Source organism: Anopheles stephensi, chromosome 2 (assembly GCF_013141755.1).
Source record: "Anopheles stephensi strain Indian chromosome 2, UCI_ANSTEP_V1.0, whole genome shotgun sequence".
NCBI classification, from domain to species: Eukaryota; Metazoa; Arthropoda; class Insecta; order Diptera; family Culicidae; genus Anopheles; species Anopheles stephensi.
In genome coordinates, this window is record NC_050202.1 from 49399236 (window position 1) to 49423128 (window position 23893).

The 23893-nt window shown below is 43.4% G+C and overlaps 1 protein-coding gene across 4 annotated transcripts in view; it reads right to left on the minus strand.

Moving 5' to 3' along the window:
• The window catches only part of LOC118508385 (B-cell receptor CD22), a 126424-nt gene extending 105329 nt beyond the window's left edge, over positions 1–21095 (minus strand). For 3 of the 4 annotated variants that reach the window (XM_036048128.1, XM_036048123.1, XM_036048124.1), the window contains exon 1: positions 20639–21095. The gene's annotated coding sequence lies outside the window, so the exon portion shown is untranslated. The remainder of the gene's footprint in view (positions 1–20638) is intronic. The other variant, XM_036048125.1, reaches the window with a different exon arrangement.
• Between the last annotated feature and the right edge of the window lie 2798 nt (positions 21096–23893).

Sequence of the window (23893 nt, forward strand, 5' to 3'; positions counted from 1 at the left end):
TTAAACGTAACCTTATCGCGCTTTGATGTCATCCACTGGACCCGTTCTGCTAAATTTATACCCTCCCAACACAGCAAGATTGCAAGTGGCTGCTTTCAAGCGTTGAGAAAGCGTTGGCACGGCACGTGACTGTACTCCGGAATGTGATGATTGATTGGTTTGGAGGTTGGGAAAATCGCAGATGCGACGGTTTTAGCCGTGCGAATTCTTGCGACGCAAATATCTTACCAACCGGTCCGGGATGCCGGGGGTGTAATTCAATTGTAGATATCCTTTGGCAAAGTGCATCGATTGCTTCGATGTTCAGCGGAGTGACGATATAAACGGGGAGGGTGTGCTTTTTCTGTTTTAAAATTTAATTACGCTTCTTGCAATGACAACGGTCGGGTGCGTGGGTGTATGTGTGTGCGTGTAATAGTTCCAGTGAAAGGTCACAATGATTGATATCGGGCATGTGTGGGAGAGTTCTAGAAATCTTTTCTTACTTTGGAGAGGGTTTGGTATGTGTTCAATCGAGGTGACACGAGTTCTCTGGAATATAAGGCTCTGCTCGTTTATGTTGTACATTACTTGATAATAGTTGACGATTTAACAGCCGGCCTTGTCGTTCAAAGGGCTACTTAGAGACTTCATCATCGAGAATGCTTCGACGCCCCTCTACCAAGTGCTTCATAGACAACAGATCGTTTTGTTTACGAAGAGATAGCGTGGTCCAAGGAACCTCGACTACCAAGAGCCCTCGTAATCACAAGGGTTTCATCACAATTTATGGTGATCGCTTTCTTCTAGCAGAAAAGCTCAAAGTTGTAGAAGTCTTGCAATCCTCGTATATCAATAGGCTGTGTGGTCTAAAGATCCCCGACTATCAAGAGATCTCGGAGCCTCCTATATCACAGAGTCACATGAGACCATGAAGTGTTATAGGTCTTTCAATCCAAAAGACCTGGTATATCAAAAGACTGCGTGGTCAAAGTCACGTAGGAGCTATCTAGCGTCATCGTGGTGGGAAGGAACTAATATACCATACGTCCTCATATTCGTTTCCTTCTACCATAAGACCTAGTAGTAGTAAAAGTCTTATAGTCCAAAAGACCTTGTCTATCAAAAGACTGTGAGGTCCAAGGGTTATCGACTACCCAGAGTCCTCGTAGTCGAAAGGACATCATATGCCACAAATCTGAGAACTCGTTTACTTCTATCATAAGAATTCGTAGTTCTAAAGGTCTTGAAGACCAAGGGACTTCATCAACCAAAAGACTGTGTGATCCTAAGATCCTCGACTCTCAAGAGTCCTCGTAGTCGAAAAGACATCATACGACACAGATCCGAGTATTCGTTCACTGCTACCATAAGACCAAAGTCCAAAGAACCTCACCTACCAAGAGATAGCGTCGTCCAAGGAACCTCGACTACCAAGAGTGTTCGTAATGGAAAGGTCTCATATAACGCAAGTTCTCGTACTCGTCCCCTTCCATTCTAAGACTTCCTAGTTGTTGAAGTCTTGTAATTCAAGGGATCACATCAATCAAAACTGTGTGTCTAAGGAATCTTCACTACAAAGAATAGTTGGAGTAATTCAAAGGGGTTCACATATCACCTCATAGTAAAAGGACCTCATCTACCTAGAGGACCTTCTCCCCGATGAGTCTATGCCATCTGCGTTCCATCCAACACGGGTAGGAAGAAGTCGCATGTACGTACCAGGAGACCTTGTCGTTGTTGGCGACTAATCTACCATGGACTTTACCGTCTTGTATAACATCTGATTCTTAGAAAGAATGTCCAAAACAATTGCTTCGAGACCATCAAATCATGAAATAACATCCAGTACCACGAGTAGATCGCTCACTAAAAACCCGAGGGTAATAAGCCGTTACATAATATGGCCATTCGCACCCCCCGAAAAAGGGTCAGCTCATTGTTATCGGTTTGATGCATCATGGGTCGGAAAACAGCAAACTTCCCATTTTGTAATGCTACCATGAAACTGTTCCTCGCAATGTTCCTGTAACGGCAACAACAAAAAACAAACCCCTCTCCCTTCCGAGAACCGTTTGAACATAGCTCCAGCTGCACATCATCCACATGATTATCATCCGGATAGTGCAGGCCACGCTAAACAGGATGGGTTGCTTAATCCGCCGTTTTAACTTTTTCTCCTGAATGGATTCCACGAAGTATCACGATCCTGCCCCACTGCTAGTGCGTCTGGTACAGGGCATTCTCACGATATTTCATTAGGAAGGATTACTACTCTACGCTTCCTGCGGTGGGACGCCCACCTGAGCAGCCCTACAATATGCGGATGTAGCAGCGTGCCTGGTGGACCGGACCTGGTCTTACGGGCAGCGCTGGCAGAACATAAATGAGTTGATGGAGACGTGAAGCAGCAACTCACTATGGCGAGCAATTTTCGGTTAATCATTGCTCGTGTTCGTGCTCTTTTCCCCAGTTCTTCGCGTTCTTTTGAGGATGAAACCCATCACGAAGGCTTCCTGTAAACCAGAGCCTCCCAGGCCAGATTTAACTTCCAAATAGAATAATGCGAACAGGATAAGGTCACTAACAACGTATTTCAGCAGCGTACCGTACGTCAGTACGACGTGGTGGAAAACCCCACTACGGGCTGCAGGAAAACTGCAAGATACTGCAACAAAGCTCGTGCCATTGCGTGGGTACTGGCACGATAACCAACAATAGTCCACCACCAAATCTCACACCCGAACGGGCACCCATATGTTCTATCGTCGTAAGCTCCGGTCCCAAAGAGCCCGGCTTCGTGGTCCGCACGGTAGCCATATCGGTTCAACCTTTTGCCACTCCAACAGTGTTGCTGTGATAGCGTTCTGTGGCAGAGCAACAGCAAAAAAAGAAATCATCGCATTAAGCGTAGCATCCCCAACATCGACGAACATATTTCATTGCACGGTAGCAAGCGTGGCTTGGGTCGGTTTGATTTGGGAAAATGCGACCAAATTTATTCAATTTCTCCAACCAACCTCTCCCGCTGCTTTTACACGCCACAAACGTTCTATCCCAGCGCTGATTATGTTCCTTTTGGCCATTTAACCACCGAAAATAATACCGTTCGTTGCATTGTTTGAACAAGCATTTGCCGAGCACGGCGGCGCAAACGTGAAAGCGTTCGTGGATGTTGGTTTTTCACCGTTGTATTTGTGAGCGAGGATCGTTGCCCGTTTTGTGGGCGACCAACCAACGACCCGCACCAACGTGAGCAACGTTGCGAATCGGTGACATTATGTTGCATTTTTCGTTGCTGTCCCACTACGGGTTGGGTCGCTTTCGCCAGCAGCAGAAGGGGAGGAAATGTGCATACATTAAATCATACAAATGTTTATAGGAAATGGGGTACAGCACGGGCAGGAAATAAGGCTGAGAGATTTTCCATTCCCTCATTTCCCATTCCCGCCGTTGATGGGATGGGGCACGCAACCAAGCGTTTCGGAACGCGTAGCGGAAGAACCGAAACAACGCAGAACCTTGCAAGGGCGTTCATAGAATCGGAGGACTGATCGTATGCAAACTGTGACGACTGAAGCCATCAGGTCTTTTCTTGTGTATGTTTAGCCGGTGACGCACAAGCTATGTTGGCTTCGGATGCAAGTTGAGCAGCAAACCGTTCAGCTTATTTCAACTTGTAACTACATTGAATGAAATATTCTCTGTCAATCACTTCAAAACTTGTATCTCTGATTCTATTATCTTCTATCATGTGCATTCTAGACTGCTTGTGATGTATGCAACTGGAAGTCATCTTTTGTATCATTTCTTTTATCAACATCACCAATTTTACATTGTCAATTAGCCGATTTCGATCAGCTCTGACTAAAATAGTCGAAAAATTGAGACTTGAGGCTTCTTTGTACTCCCAGCAACATCTCGATATTCCAAAGATAATTCGAAAAATGAAAATGTAGAAAGGAAAATTTGGTAGAACGTTAAGTGTACAGGATGATGATGAGAAAACAGCATGGCTGGCTCTTTCTCTAAATAGCTTTAGCAAAAATTATCAAGCATCCGCCCATGTGTTGAAAAAGATCCTAGACAAGATTAGGAACAAATTCATTAAGCATGTCTTTATTTTAGGAGAACCCCCGGGAGAGTTCAAAAGTATTATTTTTCACCACAGACTGTTTGATTGGCTGACCTGTGCCAATTATTCTATTGTCTAGTCGGAGATCTACTCTAAACGATTGCCTAGGCGTCGAAACCCGGGATGGCTTTCATAAAATTTACGACAGTATGAAGCTTCCAACAGACTGTCTGAATGCAGCACGACAAAAGAGGGCATTATTTTTGAAAAAGTTCTTTTAAACGTATGATAGATATAGATTGATCTCAACGAATATATTTAATACATCGTGCGTTAAACCGTTCGATACTACAATTTCAAAGTACTTCTTGAAACTTCTTAAAAATCTATAAGTAACCAAGTTAAAGAGTCAGTTCTGCCTAGCATTACATAGATTGTAGCATGTATCTTTCTCTACCGATCGACTACTGTAGACGTCGACAATTAGACTTACAGTGTCTCGATTATAGACGTGAAAATATTTGTGTATATATATATATATATATATATATACACAAACGTACGTAAGGCTGACTACTTTACTTCGTGTAAAATTAAGTCACAGAAAGCCAGAAATGGCAGGCCGAGACCTCTCGAGGTTGTAGTGCCAAGGAAGAAGAAGATTTTCAAGATTATTTCCAAGGATAAAAAGATATTTGTAGGAAAGGTTTTCATCCGAGGGACTAACGAATCTGATTTATTGGCTATGGTTTTATAATTATGTTCTTCAATTAAACATAAGAAAAACATTTTTTCTAGCTCCTGAACCATGGAGACGATTATGTGCATAGTCATAACAAACCTCTGTAAGGGATGAAATGCTACTTTTATAATGTCTACAAACAATTTGACTTCAGCTCTGCAATGCAACCCTTCTTAAATAAAATGCTATTTTATACCCTACAATTAATTTTTAGGAACAAATTTATGTAACGTTTTCCTTCGGATTTATTTTCGTCTTCGTTCAAAGTTCTGTTAAATAATTTTTAATGCAAACCTTTTGCAACCACCAATTACTTCAGCGCTTGATAGTTACAAGCTTAAACAATCAGCTGTCCTGCTTAAGTTTTTATAGAACCAAGTCTTGGACACCAGAGCACAGTATCTTAACTGCTCGACGAGGTCATGAAAATGTTGAAGAATTATCGTACTATAAAGGATCTTCTTCTTTCAGACTATGGAGACCTTGGATAACATTCTCAAACATAGAAATTCTCTTACTTCCTGCATATGAGAGAACAGTCTGAAAAGAATTTCTTATCAACCAGTACGGCTAACCGCCAGAATAATGTTCAATGTGTAGATTAAATGCATGCAGAGGGAAGTATCTTCTTTCATTCTCAAGAGAAACCTCCGCTTTCCTCAACTTGAATCGATATCTCACTAGCTTATAACATTCTAGTGCAGTTCACCAAAACAAAAGCCCCAAAATGTTTAAACCTACACGCCAAAAATTGCGGATTGGAACCAGCCTCCCATTTGCTCGATAGGCCCTTTTCATTCGCACAGAGAGCGCCAGCTTTTACTAACCCTTCCAAGAGCTACCTGTAAACCCAACTAAAGTTTAGTGTTATTTTACTTCCCAAACACTTTGTTTGCCATTTTCTTGTTTGCCGGTTCTCCGGGATTGAATTCCATCCTGTGCGAAATTCGTCTGTGTGCTTGGGGTTTTTTTTTTCTCGCTGGTGTGCGTTTTGCCTTTTTTCCCCATTTCCGTTTCGAGTTTCACGTTTAAAAAGGGAAGTGGGGATCCCATTTTTCTTCCTTTCGTGTGCTACGGCTGCTACTGCTGCTGCTGCTGTTTTCCTTCTATTTCTCTTCGTTCTGATTTTCCCACAACACATCCAAATCTTGCTCCAGCACACACACACACATACACACAAACGTTTTTACATCCATTTTACCACTGACCATCCGTGTTTCCATGTCAGCAGGGCAATTCTTTCCATCGTCAGCTTCACGCTCCCGGAAACAGGAAGTGGAACATTTTTCTGCTGCCTCTTCTCCGCACTCTTGCTTGTGCTCACAGCCGCCACACCACTACACACCGGAGTGTCGGTATCGGTGACCATCTATCACCAGAATCCTGTCAGCTCCCTCCGCTGAGCGCAGACAACAAAAGCGAACGAGCGAGCGGTGAACCATTGGCAAACCCGGGTGCGGTTTCGGGCTCGGTACCGAACGGTCGGTTTGGTTCCAGCTGAGCCATCCTCCTTGCATGGTTTTCGGGTTGCGCCTGTGTGGCTGTGTTTGTGCGCGCCGGAAAAGCAACTATTCATTTTCATTTTTTTGTGTGCAGTTTTCCACCAAGTACACGGTTTAGCATTTCTTTGCTTCGGTGTGCAGTGCACTTTCGTTTCCATTTCGACTTTGGCGCGTCACCTCGGAAAAGCGTGTTTTTCCCTCGTGCTTGCAAAGCTCATTTTTCTGGCCATTGAACAAACGTTTCTTCCAGTGCCAAACGGAAAACAAACACATACCAATACAGCAAACCGGGTTCTGTTTGTATGTTATCCGTTGAAATTGGAGAGATATTATCTTGTGCTCAATTTGCTTTCACTACACTTCTCTGGGGTCTGGGAGCGTAAATGCAGCCAGCAATAATGAAATGGAATCGAAAAAATCGTTACCAGGATCATAGGAAAGCGAGCGGGGAGGTTTTGAAAAGGGAGCTAGACAACCAAAACAATTGAAAATAACTGGCCCACAAACAACAATAATCAGCTTCATAATCATCATAAAATTCAATTATGCTACCATAATTTAGCCATACACCAGGACCAGTCCGGGCTAATTTATCTACCATTAGAGATCTTATTTCTCTCAATGTCAATTACACGCCAGGATAATAATGAGCGAAAGGTTTTAACAGTGGTTTACCGAGGATTATATCGAGGCGGTCCCATGGCCTATATGGTGACGGCGTCAGCTCATAGCACGAAGGGTACGGTTTCAAATCCCAGCCAGAGACAAGATTTTCTTTCGATTCCGTACTTGTCTTTTCCTTTCTCATGAAATACCACAACCACCACTTCATGGTGTTCCCCTGATGCAACCAATCCTCAATGTCGCTTACGGTCTAGCGCCCATTATCAGGTCTGGCCACTCTATTCCGATTGACACGAATCCTTCTCTGCTAATGTGGTTTATTGTGCGCATATTGAGTGTCTTTCTCATTATATGGTGGTCCAGCTCACCGAAGCCTGACCTGTGACGTGTAAGATCACCTGTCATTGTATCGGCTCTTACATTGTCCTTCGACTCATACGGGGTCAAAATTCCTTCTGAGCATCTTTCTCACGAACGCGGCTAAGGAAGGTTTTGTCAGTTTTGGCTAGTGTCTATGTTTCAGAGGTCTAATCTTTCCCACGTAATCAGTTTAATGATTAGGGATCAAGTCTAAGAAAGCAGTAGTGCAAGCTACATGTAGTACAAAGCTAAAGAATAAGCCTCTGCCAGCGTTTCAGCGATAATGTGCTGTTTAATTTTAAAACAGTTAAAGATTACGTTTGAAACTGTAAATATGGATTATTCGGTTTAATTGTAACTAACTAATAAGTTAGTTATTGGTTGATGAGCTGGTTTATTTATTTATTTATTTTTTAATCCCTTGGTTGTAAGGCTACTTTTATTAAAATCAGCGTTCACAAGCGTTGACTTATTATTGGCTGCTTTACTTTTTTAAACTCTGTTAAGTGGATTTTTCGTAATCATCACCACTTTTGAGGATTAGACTGAACATTTCGTAATAATAGGAAAAAATAAATCAGAATAAATCTACAAAGTCTTGCACATTATATGGGCTCTGAGTAAGACTAAAGGTATACAAGGACTTAGGAGATGGTAGCCTCATATATGTAAGCAGATATATATAAGGAAGTAGTCTGTATTAGTCTGGACCTAATATCCTGAAGATAACTTCGGACGTCTGAGGATTGGGTGAGCTCATCGTAATCATCATCAGCAGCTGACCAAGCTGTCCGCAATTTTCCGAAGACATCCTGTGTGCTAGATAACGACCCATTTTCCAAACACAGCATCCCCACTCGTTGATTTTGCAATCATGTACCAAAATTATCTTAATCAACCATCTCACACAAACCTTCCGCACGCTGCTACCAAGTATTTGCAAACCAAAGGATTACCAATAATCCTACCAGATGAATGGCAAGATTTGGCCCGTTGCATGGTTAGCGACCAACCATCATTCTTCCCCACCCAAGCTGGTCACTTGGAACTAAAACAAACAGCACAGCTGACACATAATCGCACGCTCGCCCTCAAAAAACCCTTAACATTGTCAAACTAACCATCCGAAGAGAAAGGACCCTCCGACCAAGCAGCCATGAAGTATTGGGAGCAAGTGGAGTTGTTCTGTCTAATTAAGCACGATAATGTTTGTATTCAATTAGGCTAATGATATGACGACCAGCAGCAGCAGTCTGCTTCAATAAGCAGCATTCTGACATCGTCAGCGCCGTGTTCTTGCCGATAGGAAGAATCGTGACGATCGATGAACGGATAGAAGACAATGCTAATAAATGTGGCAATAAAATGATCGAATATTAAGACGAATTGACACGAAACACACACACACCAACCGGGTTATGGGTAAGAGTGAAAAGGCACAACGATTTGTGATGATGCCCACATTTTTATAACTTGTACTATTACTACCTCGAGGGTCACATGACAACTCCGTCAGCTAGTCAATCTATTCGAATGTAGCAAACAATGGCGAAGAGTGCCAACAAAAAGGGTGCGGGTGTTTGGATTTATGTGCAGAGCTGTTCTACAGCAAAGTTTTGTCTTCTTTTGGCTTTGGCTTTACACTTCAGGAACAGGAAGCTTTGGCCGGTAATCGGCCGCAAGTTTGAAAAGAAGCGTCAGGTGACTTTCACGCTTTGATAAACATCGTGCCCGTTCGAATCGTAAGCCATTCTTGGCCTTCCGGCTTTGTGGATGTTGCGTGCCTTGCCGTACTTAGCTCCAAACATCCAAAACGGCAACAACAACGACTGCCAAACAAACTACCCACACAAGTCAAGAAACTGTTTCTGTGGCCTTGGAAAGCACTCAAAACAATCGTAGAGGCGGTAGAAGGTACAATGTTGGATTGTGTATTAAATGCTGTTTCCGCGAGCAACTCTAGCACTTTTTGAGTAGATTAATTTTGTCCGTAGTTTGCTGAATAATCTTTTCTTTAATCTGATTTTCCTTTAACGCAAGGGCTTTAAAACCAAATTTCAACTTCCTGACATACTCTCACCACACCCTATCATTAGGCACACATGCATGGTTCCGTCACAAAGCTTCCAAGCTGCCAGACAATCGCTGATTAAAACCTCCAAAAATCAATTCAATTAAATGACACTAAAAACGCATCCCGCACCGGACGTTTCGGGTTTCCATCCCATCACCGGCAGTGTCGCTTTCTCCGCCCGGTGACAACAAACCACTTCGTTTCGCGAAAACCCCATCCGGTAAAATCGATTAGCGCAATAGATCCGATCGGTGTTGGCGAGCGAGAAAGTCAAGAGAATGAGCCGGACAGACAAAGCGGCAGCCAACAGAAAAAAAACTTTATCATCCACGTGCGTGGTGCTTCCGTTTCGTATATGGCCACCGGCAATTGCTGGAGAGGGAGCTCACAGAAGAAAAACAAAACGCAAATTCAACGAAACGCAACCGTTCCGGTTCGGTCGCATAGTGCCTTTTTGGCTTTTCAAACCACAGCGACTCTAGGTCCGGCGGTTTGGCCGGCATCTGCCAATAAGTGCAGCGTATCTGGTTCGTGGTACTCACGATCTAAAGGAAAGCTTCGGGTTTTCTATTGGAAAACTTTATTTCTTTTCCAATGAAGACTCCAACTGCCGCTTGTGCTGGAGTGTGCTTTCACCTTACTACTGCTATTAGGTGTAAGACAATTTTCAATTATATGGAAGCTGAGTTGTGAGCAAGAAATGGGTTTTTTAGATACCCAATAGGATTATAATTGGAAAGTAATATTAGAGCAATCGAAAGATATGGCAAATGTGGCTTGAGTATGGCGCGTTTACCAGGTGACATTACTATACATTACTATACTACTGACCACAACTAGCTACCTCTCGGCTAATGCTCGGCTGTCCACTTCAACCTCAGTTGCCGTGTTGTGCTCTCATATACGACCTATCATGTGTTGTCTAGAGTTCGTTTAGGTTTAGTATTTAGTAACTAGGTACTGCATGTTTCAACTCCAAGTCTAATACTTCCAAGAACTGCTTGAGACCACGTTTGCCAAAGTTTATGAGCGATCCTTTCCTGATTTTTCAAATACACCATATCAGATTATATCAGATTTTGATTCTTATAACACTATTCTATAATGACTTTATTTTTATATTCTCCAAACATGCAAAAGACAAAAAATATATTTTAAATAAAACTATTCATAGCAAACTAGAACAATCATAAACTACAAAAAGAATCTGCTAATGGAGTAGGATCCGAGACTCCTATTGAGCTCCCAAAGGCTCTCCTACACAACTCTTATTCCGTCATGTCCTCGTTGTGCAGAGTGGTAATTTGCCCCACCGTATATCAAGGCTTGGGTATATGGGTTATTCCCAACGCCTTGGGGGGATGGTGGAGCTTGGCTAGACAGGATGGGGGTGGGCAGACCGGGGAACCGGGCAGTTTGAACGTCAGGGGAGGTAACCAGACGATAAACTGAACTGCCACGAGGCCCTCCAGAGATACTTGGGGGCATGAGCGCAGGGCCAGTCATCCTGCCTCAAGTAAAAATCTGACTTCGGAAAGCAGGGACAAAAAGTATTGGTTTGCTAAATTTCTTGTTGACTGTTTGATTAAAGACTGAAGAAGCAACCATTACATTTAATCTTAAAATAATATGTCTACGAACGTATCAGATATTGGAGAATAATAAACAAGTTCAATAAAATATTCCTTCGAACAGAAAATTTCGTATTTATTCAAAAAAATTCTGTATCCGGAGCATCGTTAACTTCTCCAGATTAAAGATTTATATTGGAATCCTTTGTATCATATCGACATCTTTCATCTGATTTTATGATCAAACTAACATCTCTCACCGTAATCCCTTCAAAATTTGTATTTTTTTACATCAGGTAAGGGTTTTCTTCTTCTTCCTTGGCACTAAAAACCTCCAGAGGTCTCGGCCTGCCATTTCTGGCTGTCGGGGAGGTGGTCTGGATGGGATTTGAACCTCGATCCTGCCGTGTGAAGGCCGGCATTGCTGTCGCCTCTGCCACCGGACCGCCCCAAAACTAGGATTAGGTCAATTTCTCACACAGCTTTAGTAAGTCAATAAAAGACTTGAAACAACGAGTCTGTTCTTTGACTGATATGATTTGGTGAATTCTAAAGCAGCAGGGGCCAAGCAGCAGCATGTCAAAGGATCTTAATCCAATTAATTTAAGTATACATAAACACTCTGCCTTTATCTTGCTTTAAGTGTGAGGAATATTTAAAAAAAGTAATAAAAAGTTGGTTTAATTTTAAATATACGTCATCAAAACTATCCTTTACGGAGAAAATAATATTTTTGATTTGAGCTATTTGGTATAGAAATATACTAGATGACAACAGCTAAAAAAGATAAATAAGTTCTTCTTGAAGTCCTGCTCTTCTTGAAACCAGCTACAATAAGCGCTGTAAACATCTAGAAAATATTAATTCGTTTAATTCATTTTGCAAAGTGCGCTCAATGCATTTATGCTGCCAAGACCCGCTGGATTAAGCTGGCTCACTGCTGTGTGTGACTACAATGATCCTCCATTTGATTGCCATCGCTGGTTTTGTATTATTATATGATTGTTTTAATTTAACTTTAGTTGCCATCGCGGATAACTGTCATTAAGTATGTAGTTCAAAAGACTGATAATCCTTATCGTTTTTCAATAAGGACTTATAATCCTTAGAATCCACACTGAAGTTCTTATGATACAAGCTATCCAAAAGTAGCAATTTTGAGCGGTGTCAAAGGTGGGTGGTGTAAACTAGAAAACATGAATTCTTTCCACCCTACTACACACGCACAACACGTCAACCGCTTCAAACACGTCAAACAATTTCAACAACCACGATCATGATGATGATGATAAATGAAGGGGGGTTCAATCGAATACGATGATGTTTGCTTTCTTCCCTGACGATTGCCATTCAATCGGGAAAAAGCAAAAACATTTATTGAACTTGGAAACTGTTACCGTTGTTGTAAGCGCGCCAAACAAAGTTTCACCCACATTCTGTTTCGTCCGACAACGTGCGATGAGCCACTCGTAACAGTTGCCAACTTCTCACATGAGCGGCTTAGGGTGAGGGAAAAAAGTTGCAAACAGAGTGGCAGTGTTCGTGTATCGAATTTTCTCTTGTCTTGTGCTTTTCTGTCTTCTTTTTCATACTTTCATTTGTTTGATCCTTCCATGACCAAGAGAGCTACCGACAGTATCCGTTTTGTTATTCCTTGCTAAGTAGCTTAAAGCAAGTGCGCTTCTGCCTAGGGACCACACGCTCATGGTGCATTTCCAACAAAACCGAAATACAGACATCAACGAGCGGATTGCTCAACGACAATTGACACTCGCATTGCAAAAACCCAGTAAACAAACCAGATGGAGCACACTTTGTTTGATCATGCTGTTTGTTATTGAGCATGCCACATTTTACATTCATTTGGTGCTGTCCTAGGGGCCCGTATCACTATCATCATCATCATCACCACCATTGATGTCGATCCTTTGAATCGAAAGGCTGTTGTTGTTTTGGTAATTGTGAACCGCTAATGATAATACCGTGTAGCAGCAGTTTCGATCCGTTTGCCGGGTTTGTAGCCATTTTTCGTCAATTTATCACCACCGCGCGTGATGTAGGCAAGAGAGCCCCCAAAAACCACAAGGCTTGTAATGAGGTGCGACTTGTTATTCTTTCATCATCAACCACAAGCACCTCGATGGTGTAACGCCTCGGTGTGGCGTTGCGAGTATTATAAGTTGCGGTGGCTCTTGGAGGGCTGTTTAATGGCTGTAGCGGTAGAAATTCACGCCTTGCTACTGAACGACAAAATGACTTCTAGGAAATGTTTCTTTTAGTTAAATGTTCAAAAAGAAGTCAATTACGCATTTTTAATTTGGGCTAGCAATAGCTGATTACCATTCAGAAACTTTAGTCTAGAAAAGCTAATTGAATGAAGCATGGCAGAGAGCTATCAATCGTAAAGACAATTTAAAAAGGCGGATATATAAATCAATGTGAAAGGCTGCAATTGAATCTTCCAATTTAAGATATTCGCTCACTATATCACTGGCACACACATGCCACATCAAGGACCAACGTACCAAGAGCAGACAGAACGTTGAATTACAACTGTCCTTCACCAATAATTTATCCACTAATGGCTACTCAAACAGGACTCACATCCATTTACAGCACACCAGCAGGACTGGAGTGAACGTTGGACGCCAAAATTCTTGGAACGTGTTGGCAACTTCTCTAGTCAACCAAGTTCGGATTGGCCGACACCGACATCCCGGAAGTATCGGCAAATCGGATCGGCAACATTGTAAACGATGATTCCCACATCGGAAACTGATGCGGTAGCCAAATCGAAACTGCCCGAGTCCAACAGTCCACACCGACTGTTCGATTGCAGCTGTGTGAAATATTTAACCACCGTCACCACTGGGGAGACTTGGTGGCACCACTCAGATAACCGCTCCATTATGTGCCATCGTTCGGGGCGCCGTGGAAAATGGAAGTCCAGCGCTACCGAGCGACTCATAAAACCGTCTTGTAATCGTTACTGTACTGACTAACAGCTCCATGTCTTCCTCCATCGATCAGAATCTACCAGCCAGGAGGCTTTCCGACAGACTCAACGAGAGGTGCGGTGGGCGGTGACTTTTCCGCGGAAAATGGTGACATTTATTACGAAAACGTAATCGTTAAGTCTGGTACCGGGGGGGATGAGAGCAAGGGGTTGTGTGGAAATTGGAGTCTTTTCTGAGAAAACACTTCGATTGCTTCCGCGCGTCTTCCGATACACGCCCCAGTTTCCGACAAGCGCCATTCCTACTTGCTTCGTCCAACAATCATCAATGGAAAGTAATTAAATTGCACGACTCGCACTGAAGTCGTTTAGTCGTTTTTTTTTTTTGGGTAGGGCGACTAAAGCAAGCTCACCACCAGCACAAACTTGCTCGCGCTTGTTGCTTGCAGAAGGATCTGGCCATCTGGAGCAAGGGCGCGCACCCAACAAACACGCTCGAGGCGTCACGGCACGGCACACCCCAAGAGAACCACCACTCTGGCGAGGGACGGAAGGAAATCAATTTCACGAAGGCAACCGAAATTCAATCAAATTTCTTATACTTCTTCGCGTGGTGCGCCGTTTGCCGATGACGGATGAATGTGTACCGACAGCCGACAGTTTTTCCACGGGAAAATTTATTGAGAGCCAACGTACAAACAATCCGACGAAACAATCATCCGATGACAAGGCAAATGTTATTTTATGTCCCGCATTTGAATTCGACGTGGAACGGGAAAATTCCAGCTTTGGAACAGAATTTTGTGGAAAAGGGTTTCCATAACGTGAACGATGTCCGAACTCGGCAAACATTCTCGCAAGGCTCGTCCAGACAGAATTCATCAACGCGGAGAACATTCATCGTCGGTCTCTGGCATCCTTGGCCCGAGAAAGGCTTCCTTACAAATTGTTCCAGCGACCAGCCGATCGAAGGTAAACTTTTCCCATCAGCTTCGCTGTGTTTTCTCGCCCACAAGCGCCTTCCAGCCCTAATGGTCGATTTCCTTCACCAAGCTCTCTATCTCTCTCTCAGATCCCAGTCTATCGCCCGAAGGGAGTTAACGTTCCCACAACCCCTGGCGCCTGCTGGGAAAAATATAACACAAAGTTTTCATCAATACAGCATCGATTTTTCGACAAACAGACAAGTGTTTGCCGAGCGTTTTTCCCCGAACGAACAAGGAAAACGCGCGGAAAGCACCGTGCTATATTAAACGGTAATTAGATTAAAGCTCTTTGCACTTAAAGCTTGAGCCAATATAATCGAGCGGTGGGTGGAAATTCGGAACCATTTTCCACGAAATCCCGGAAATGTGTTCGTCTGTGTGAAAATTTTATGATAAAAGAAATTCTAGCGAATGGTCTCGGTTAGGAACGCATGGGATCGGTAATTCGGTAGCCATATGGCTTATGATCTTCCAGGATTCTGGTGTTGAAAAATGAAAATTTATAATAAAACACATTCAAAGTGGCCTGGTGGATCATTTATCATGGAATAATATTTGACCTTCCGGTACAGAACCTCCTAATGACAACGGAACGCTCGTGCCTTAACTTACAACAGAGAGTGGAAAACGGCAGACACAACGCACACTATTCCCACTGTAGCGGGCCGAAGCACTAAGCGGGCCTTCCCGTGAAAGTCGACCTCTCACGAACCGGAGATTAATGCCGAGAACGTAACGAGCTCAAGGGAACCATCCTGGAGGCAAACGTAGAAAAAAGCTCAGCAGCGGAAAAATTACACCCCAACCGGGCCGGCCACTAGGAAGCCATAAGCCTCCGTGGTGGTGATGGTGACCGAGAAAATTGCAAATGCGCGAATATTGCGCTGAATCTAATTGCGCTCGGAGCACAAAACATAAAACTTCACTTTCGTCCGAACTGCCGGGCCACCGACAATCCCGGCGTAAGGCAACTAGGGGAGGACCGGATGCGAAGAAGTTTTGTGGACGGCCGTCCAGTTCGGCGCTGTGCACCGAGACCGAGACCCTCTTCCGAGACTATTTGGCTTATCTTTGGCCGCGAGAGGGCATGGAGCCTGCCCATCGGTGGAGGGAGTGTTTCTAATTTGCTCCCAAAATGCTTAAGAGTTTTCGCGCACGATTGCGAAAGAAATGCGCTCGACCAAAGTGGGTCTGCTGTCCAAGACGATTATGGTTGATGGTGCGCTGGCAGCCAAACGGTCGATACTAAACAGCACGACAACCTGATGACGAAGGCGTGTGGAAGTGTGTGTGTCTTCCTGAAAGGACATCATCCTTGGCTGTTTGAAGTCGTTTGTGTCGGTGGGAGCGAAAGCGAATGATGATTCCGCGGTACACGTCACCAATTACCGGTAATCCGGATAGCGCCCGCTCGTCAAGCCATTAATCAAAATAGCTTTCTTGGATGGTGGAAGAATGTTTGGGTTTCTGCGTCGTTGCAACGTGAGCTTAATTGCAATAACGTGCTGGGTGCATAAATTAATGCTCGTTTCGGTGGATGCTACTGGGTTTTAACGGAAATTAGGTACAGCATGTAGAAGGTGAATATATAAACTATCTTAATCTGTGATGAATTAGGAAGCGCTGTTAAGTAGTTTGTAAATCAGTTTTAGACCCATGCTTAGGGATCTATGATGAATCAGGACTGAGATTTAGAGTGTCCATTTGAAATTAGCTAATAATCTACAGCATCTATAAAATCCATAGAAGGCACATAAAGATCCTCAAGGTACATCCATAGAATACATATTTTAGGGTTGTCATAATGATCCAAGCTTTGCAGATAAGTCTCCAATTTATTAAAAGTTGTAAAATCGACATTATTACCAATAGATCAGAAAACCGCTCGTGTTATGACAAAGAGACCATTTTAATCACAATTGGGCAATCTAAAAATTGTGCTCTTTTGGATCCTAAAAAATAGGAATTGCTCAGGAGTCCTTAGGATTTTCCGAGACATCTGAATCCTTATTTTCCCAAGAAGAGAAATAAGAAATTCTCAGGAAAAATAGGAGTCGTCCTACAAGATATCTGCATCATTAACTCCTCAAGAACATCTTTTATCAAAGAAGAAGAGTTTTTCTAGCTTTACAACCTCGAGTGATCAAGGGCTTCCAGTGACTTGATTTTACCCATAGCTGGATAGTCAGTCCTAGGAACAAGGAGGAGGTCTGAAAGGGATTTGAACATCGGACAGCCCTCGAGAATCTACGACTCATAAATTTTCTGATGTTCTAGAAGTTCTAGCCCAAGTCACCAGACACACCTAGAGAGGTATACAAAGGCACGTCGATGAAACAAAGTATGTTTAGCTCTACCCTTGATAAACTCTAGTTCACCAGCTACATATTGACGTGAAAGAGACCAAAATGCAAGATTGAAAGTGGGTCAGATAATTGCATAATACCAGGATTAGATTGCTTAGTTCATGCTTAAAGTCTGATGATTTGCTATAGCTTGCCTGCTACACCTTGTTATCCTGATATGACTTCTGAAGCCCTGTTCATTTTTAATTGATATACAAGTAGCCAAAATCAATGTTGATTAATAAAACTTATAATTTATTTCTTGGCAGACTAGTTGTAGCCTACATTTACAATCTTTTGGCCCTCTTTATCTAAGCATGCATTTTGTGAATATTAAACCATGCTGAGAAAAAATCTTCATAGAGTTATTTACGTTTCTACACACATCAGGACCGTAGTTCAAATCCCATTCGGGTCTTTCACCGGTAGTTTGATGGAATGAAACTTGTAAACCATAAGATGGCTGACATGACTTAAACGGTTGTTTATCCAAGAAAAAGAACAGCTGCTTGCATTTATAAAGGACATCAAACCTAAATATTTAAAAAAAATTAAGCAATAAAATGTACTCTTTATTGCTACTTGTGTTAAAAATTGCCATACAAAATCAGAAACTTTTAACTACCCCAATGCTCACAATAATACATCAAGTCAGTCAGTAAACTTCATCCCATAATATTTGCTACTGAGTACTACCGCCGATAGCGCTTCAAACGGGGTCGCCCAACAGTGCGGCACTCGAGCCACCAGGATCAGGAGCTGTTTAAATATCAATTTATTTTGCTTCCACGGCACGGCAGCAGCTTCCGCGCCGGGTTCTGTGCCGATCCTGGGCTCGCACACGCTGGCAACGCCTAACGATGCTATGATGCCGGTGCACTGGAATTGCCAGGCACCGGAAGTGGTTTCAGCTGTCAAACAGCGGCAGCTAACAATGTTTGAAGCGGTTGATTTATTTATTTTTTTGCAACTTCACCCTGCCTGTGCTACATTTGTGCCCGGATGCGAGCGAGCATTGAAAATTATTTTTGCGAACAATAAATGCTTCAAAGCTGCTTCAAAGAGGGTTTGGGTGAGCGGAGTGATACGCTGATTGTGGATAAGATGTTGCGATACGTCAAGGTAACTTAACCAGATTATTCCTGTACAGATGTTACAAATAAAGCTATCAGCCATTTTCATGCTTCATTTTGCATCGTTTGTAAGGTACTTTTTCCAACTGTTATAAGCCACCATACGGTCAAAAATGGCAGACTTAATTTTTGTTTTCGTCCAGTCGTGTCATAATTTAACTTTACATTACGAATTTAAACTTCCAACCGAAGCGTTGGCTCTAAATCACAACCCGATGGCCAACACAACACATTTTCGCTGAAGTGCATGCAAAACTACCCATTACGGAGACGATGAAGGATCTGGCCGAGTCCATAAATAATAAAACTTTAACAACAAGTAGCGGCAGCAACTAGCGCAACCTGTTCCCACTTGTTGTTGTCAACGCACACGGCACAAGGTGTCCCGGATCGCTTTCATCCCCCTAGAAGTCAACTTCTAGCCCGGTACCGGTAAGTTAGTAAAAGTTGTATCGAAACTTTACTCTCTACACCGGAAATCATACTCCCGCCTGAATATCCCCACAACGCGTGTGGCCCCAGCATTGTGAGGATTACTGATCACCGGACCTGGGTGGGATGATGTTGCCAAAACGTAGCCAAAAGTGTTGTGGTTGCCCTCGTTCAGGGGTTGAAATATTTATCGAACACAATAAAACCCGAGACAACTTCACTCACAGGTCCTCGGCCTCAGCAATTGGCAGCATCCTGGGGCTCGTGTTTGAAGCTCGTTTTTGAATTAAGGACGAACTTGACACGATTACCAAGCAGTATCCCCGACCCGAGGAACGGCAGGATCACCCAACAGTTCCGGCAACTTCACCACGGACCCGGATGGAAAGTTTGTAATTTTGGGTTCAAGTCTGTCTCCAACCCCAGTCTCCAACCCCAGAATCTCTTTGTTCTCAGGTGTTTGGGGTGTTTGTGGTTCGTGTGGTTTAGTGTGGATTCCGGGGGAAAGATTTTACTGGTAAGGAGGATATTCACGCACAGCAACGTACTGTGTGTGTGTGTGTGTGCGGTGGGCAAATATTTTGTCACTTACATTCACCAGGAACCAGGACGCTTGGATGGCTATTGTTTGCGTTTGCACTCGATCGGAACGGAGAATGTTATCGAAAACTTTTCCTCCGCCCAATAGGTTGGGTGAACTCCCGCTCGGTGGGATACATCGGCGACCTTTGGACGATCTCGTTCACTTCATTTGCTTCACTTAATATTCAACGATCGTTATTTGCCTGCTTATCCTTCTCCTATCGAAAGTGCACCTTCACACAACCAGCACACAAACAAAAACACACACACACATGCCAAAGGACACAAAACGCTAAGCTTCCTTAATTTGCACTTAAAAACAGCACCGGAAGCACACGGCACCGGGAATATCGGAAAGGAAATTTGCTTTCACATCCAATTTGGCCCGAAACACTCCACGACGCCCCCTTTTTTGGCCCAGGACCTCCAAGGTTTTCACAAATGCAGCATCACACTCACCCACACTCACCGCTCGCCCCCCAAGACACACATTCACACAAACACACACACTAATGGCACAATTAATTATCCCGCCTTCTTACTGCTGACTCGGCGCTCGGCGGTGTCGATGCTGCTGTCTCAGCGCGAATGGCCGCTGGACCTGGGTTTGGGTTTTTATCCACCACCATTCACAACCCACTGTCACCGTGGTTCGCACCGTCAGAAGGCAAAAGTGCCCTTTTTCTCCCGTTTGAAATGGGCCAGGATAAACTTGCCGGATAAATTTAGCGACTTTAACGGGTGCTCGTTAGAGAAGAGCGAGTGCGGACGGATGATGATGAAATAAGCACAACAACAAATTAACGACCACTCATAACGATCGGGGAGCCATTTTGCACCATAATGCGGTTGGGGCTAATGGGGGGAAGATTGATACGGACACGATTGCTGCAGCTCCGAGCTTGAAGTGATTAAACCCGAACAAGGCCTAACACCCAATGACACATACACTTGGGCTTTCCTATTAACATATTTTAGGACAAGGTATCGGAAGTAATTTTTAATAATTTTAATTTGTACGTCAGTTTTGAAAAATATCCAAAATCTGTTCACGAGGTCCACGACCACAACAAATAACAGCTGATACGTTCTAGAGCACCATTCCTAGTAGGACACTGTGGGCATCCAAGTGTGTTATCTACGAGTGAACAGCACTACCTCATCAGGACTTTAAAATTGGAAGACATTTTCGATGCTCACTTCACTAGTATCATTACACAATTTTATCTTTAATCACACATTTTAAAATTCACCAACTTTTCATTTGCTCTATTTACCTTCAGAACACGACCGAACGATTCGAACACTTTGCGATGAATTAAATTAAAACGAAATACTTAGACTCTCCGGCCAACCATTCAAACGACCACAACCGTGGCCCAAAATAGCACAAACACTGGCACTTCACACTCGTTTCGCACACTCACCGTCAGTAACACGCGTACTTCCTGTAGGTGTGTGTCACAATCATCATCCCGAGATGTGGGATACCGGAGATATTACGGTCACGGTGTGATACTGCGTGTTCCTATTCCATATGCGACCAACGCGACAACCAGACTGAAGCGACCAGCTCGTACCGTAGCCCTCGAGAGCGCTCTTATGCTGCCCCGATCTATTTCGTAGCTTCGTTCGCCCTTCGTCGGGTCTGCTAACGTGTGTTGTGCTTTTTCGGGGTGTGCTTTTTTCTCGCTGCTGTTTATCTCACCGGTTTTGGGCTGTCACACGCCATCGAGTCACCACTGCGAACTGAGCGAGTGAATCGCGTGCGAGCCCGGTGAGATGCAGAGAGTGAGAGAGAGAGTCGACGAAATGCAGCATAAATCCGGCCCGAAGTGAGAGACACGTGAGATACGAACGCATTATTGCATTTTCGAGTGAGTTATGCGTGGAGAAAGGAAGTGAGCGTTCGAGGAAAAAGAAAAGCATCAAACCTGGGGAAAAAGAGCATACGGCACGAGCTCAAGCATGTGTAACGAGTCATAACGGCGAACGGAAGATCTGTGCTCTCAACCGTGACCAGATGAAGGGAGATGTATGAGGTGTGTACCCGAGTACAGATGGGCCTAATAATTAGGGGCGAAATGTTAGCATCGAAATTACTAACACGCAGGTAAGTCGTTGCTTACATCTACCGCCAAAAACCACAAACAATCCGTTCACTTTCCGACAGATTGTGAGATGAGAAGCGATGAATGTTAGCGATGAGCTGAGCAGTGAGTGAACCTCAGGTCAAGCTCACTACTGCAGACTCCTCAAAACAGGCGGAGAAAAAGATTCATTGCGTGTGAGCTCTCTCTTCTCACCACTACAGTTCACCTCTCGCTTGCAGTGAGTGTGAACCCTCGCATTGTTGTCATCGTCGTCAGATTTGAAATTCACTTTCGTTACGGTTGCTCGCCCATGTGCCCGTTTTTTTTTTCGGTGACTGACGCTACACAGAGATTCGTTACACTCGCCAGTGCGAGTTGTGGGGGTTGAACAGCTGAGTGTTTGAAGAGGGTGTTTTTGGGCTGTTTTGGCGTCTCGCGCGTGAGGTTCGGAGCAATACCCCCCCCCCCCCCCCCTACTACGACCGGGAGGCTTTTTATTCAACCGCGTGTTTTCAACCGCTCACCGTAGCGTCGTGTCTATTGTTCGATCTTTACAATATGCCTGCCGCCATTCTCGGGCACTGTGTGTGACATGGGCAAGTCTTGGGAGTAGGAGGCAGGGAGGTGGTGCAAGGTGGAGCGGGACGCATAAAAACACAGCATGGCACCGTTCGAAAGGCGTAACTAAACCGTGCAAGCCACACCGTTCCATGACGTTACGTTTTACAGTCAATGGCCCTAACCGGCCTGCCTGTCTGCCAGACCTAGCAGCTCAGCTTGACCAGTTTGTTGTCGTGGGACCCCCTACCTACGGCGAACGTTTACTTTTGCGAAAGAGGAACGGGGCACTAAACAAAACATTGGACAGAAGACGAAAGGGGAAAAAAAATCGGTCCAGATCGAACCTAAGTGAGCCTTCGCGACTGCCGTGAAGCCATGTCCGAAATTGGAATGTCCATTGTGTGTCTGCGGTGATCGGCGAAATTCCACCGTTTCCAGCATTGACCGTCGTAGGTCATTCTATCACCGGGTGCGTATGGTGGTATAGTTTTTCCCTTTTACTTCGTCTAATAAATTGGATCGCCTTTTTGGATGGCCGTCGTAAGGCTGCATCTTCTACCGAGCGGAGGTTTTGCAGCGATATATTTGTGTAGTGTACGCAAGATGACAACAGAAAACTGATGGCTTGGTCCCGGAAATGGAGCTGGCGCTGACCGGAACAGCGCTTGACGACGCATCGTAACGTGTGGTGGGCATGTGATGCCCCCTGTACGTCATCAACAGGGAAGTGCAGCCGAACAATGGACACGATGTTCGGAGTACTTTTAACCAACGCATTATGGGATGCAGTGTTTTTTTTTTCAGCTCCGATTGAGGCTTTTGTTTTGAACGTGAACTGTTGTGTTTATTTACATCAGCAGGGTGGAAAGCAATGTTGCCTTTACTCACGGGAGCCAACCGCTATGCAAAGTGTGACATGGGCCACAACATTTCCATTTCCATTGTAGGTAGATAACAGTGGAGCTGAATTTTCTTATCCAAAACGACATGATAACGGCAAGCTAATGTCTCTTTTATATTGTGCAATCAAAGACACGATATTGCGAAAGCGTTTTTAATCTCTTTCTGGCTAGGGCAATTTTTAAATAATTTGGAAGCATGAGATACTGGTATGAATCGAGACAAAAGTTGAACATAGCTAAACAAGACATAAAGTTTGCATTTTGAATGTCAACGAATACTGCCCAATGTTTTCTGAGGATTGGTTTTAATAACAAACATAGTTGCCATTAATTCGACAGCAGAATTTATCAAATTTCTGAAATGTTTTATCAAAATTATTTTCAAAAAAACATGAATATTTTTTACATAGGCAAGATACTTTGAATGTACTTAAAGATAAACTTCAAGTAAAGTAATATGGTAACTTTTAGCTCCAACAACAAGTCCAATTAATGGTTTTTCATACAAAAAGCAGTGGTTGACAAAAACATCAACTCAACATATTTTGTTCAGGCTTTTTAAAAAGATGACTGCTGTTTATGTCAATTCTTTGAACTGATCTTTTCAACAGAATCAGATGAGTGTTATAGACTGCGTAATTGAACAATGAGACACTAGCCCTTTTTTATATTATATTTAACAGAACAAGCCACATAAATGTAAAAATTGAATGAAAATTTAATAATTTTAATTTTATTTTTGAACGGGCTGAACCTTATTGTTGAATTAAATATTGTTGATATTCCGAATTGCTTCTTATTATGTTAAAATTTTTGTATAATTTCATCTTAGGGTTTTCAAAATTAATGACACACTTAGAATGATTTACATTGCAAAAAGGCCCATACCTGGATCCATTTATTGAGTTCCTGCTCGTGTTTCTACTGTACCATAGATGCGTATAGTTATTTTAGGTAGGTAGATTATAGTAAAAAT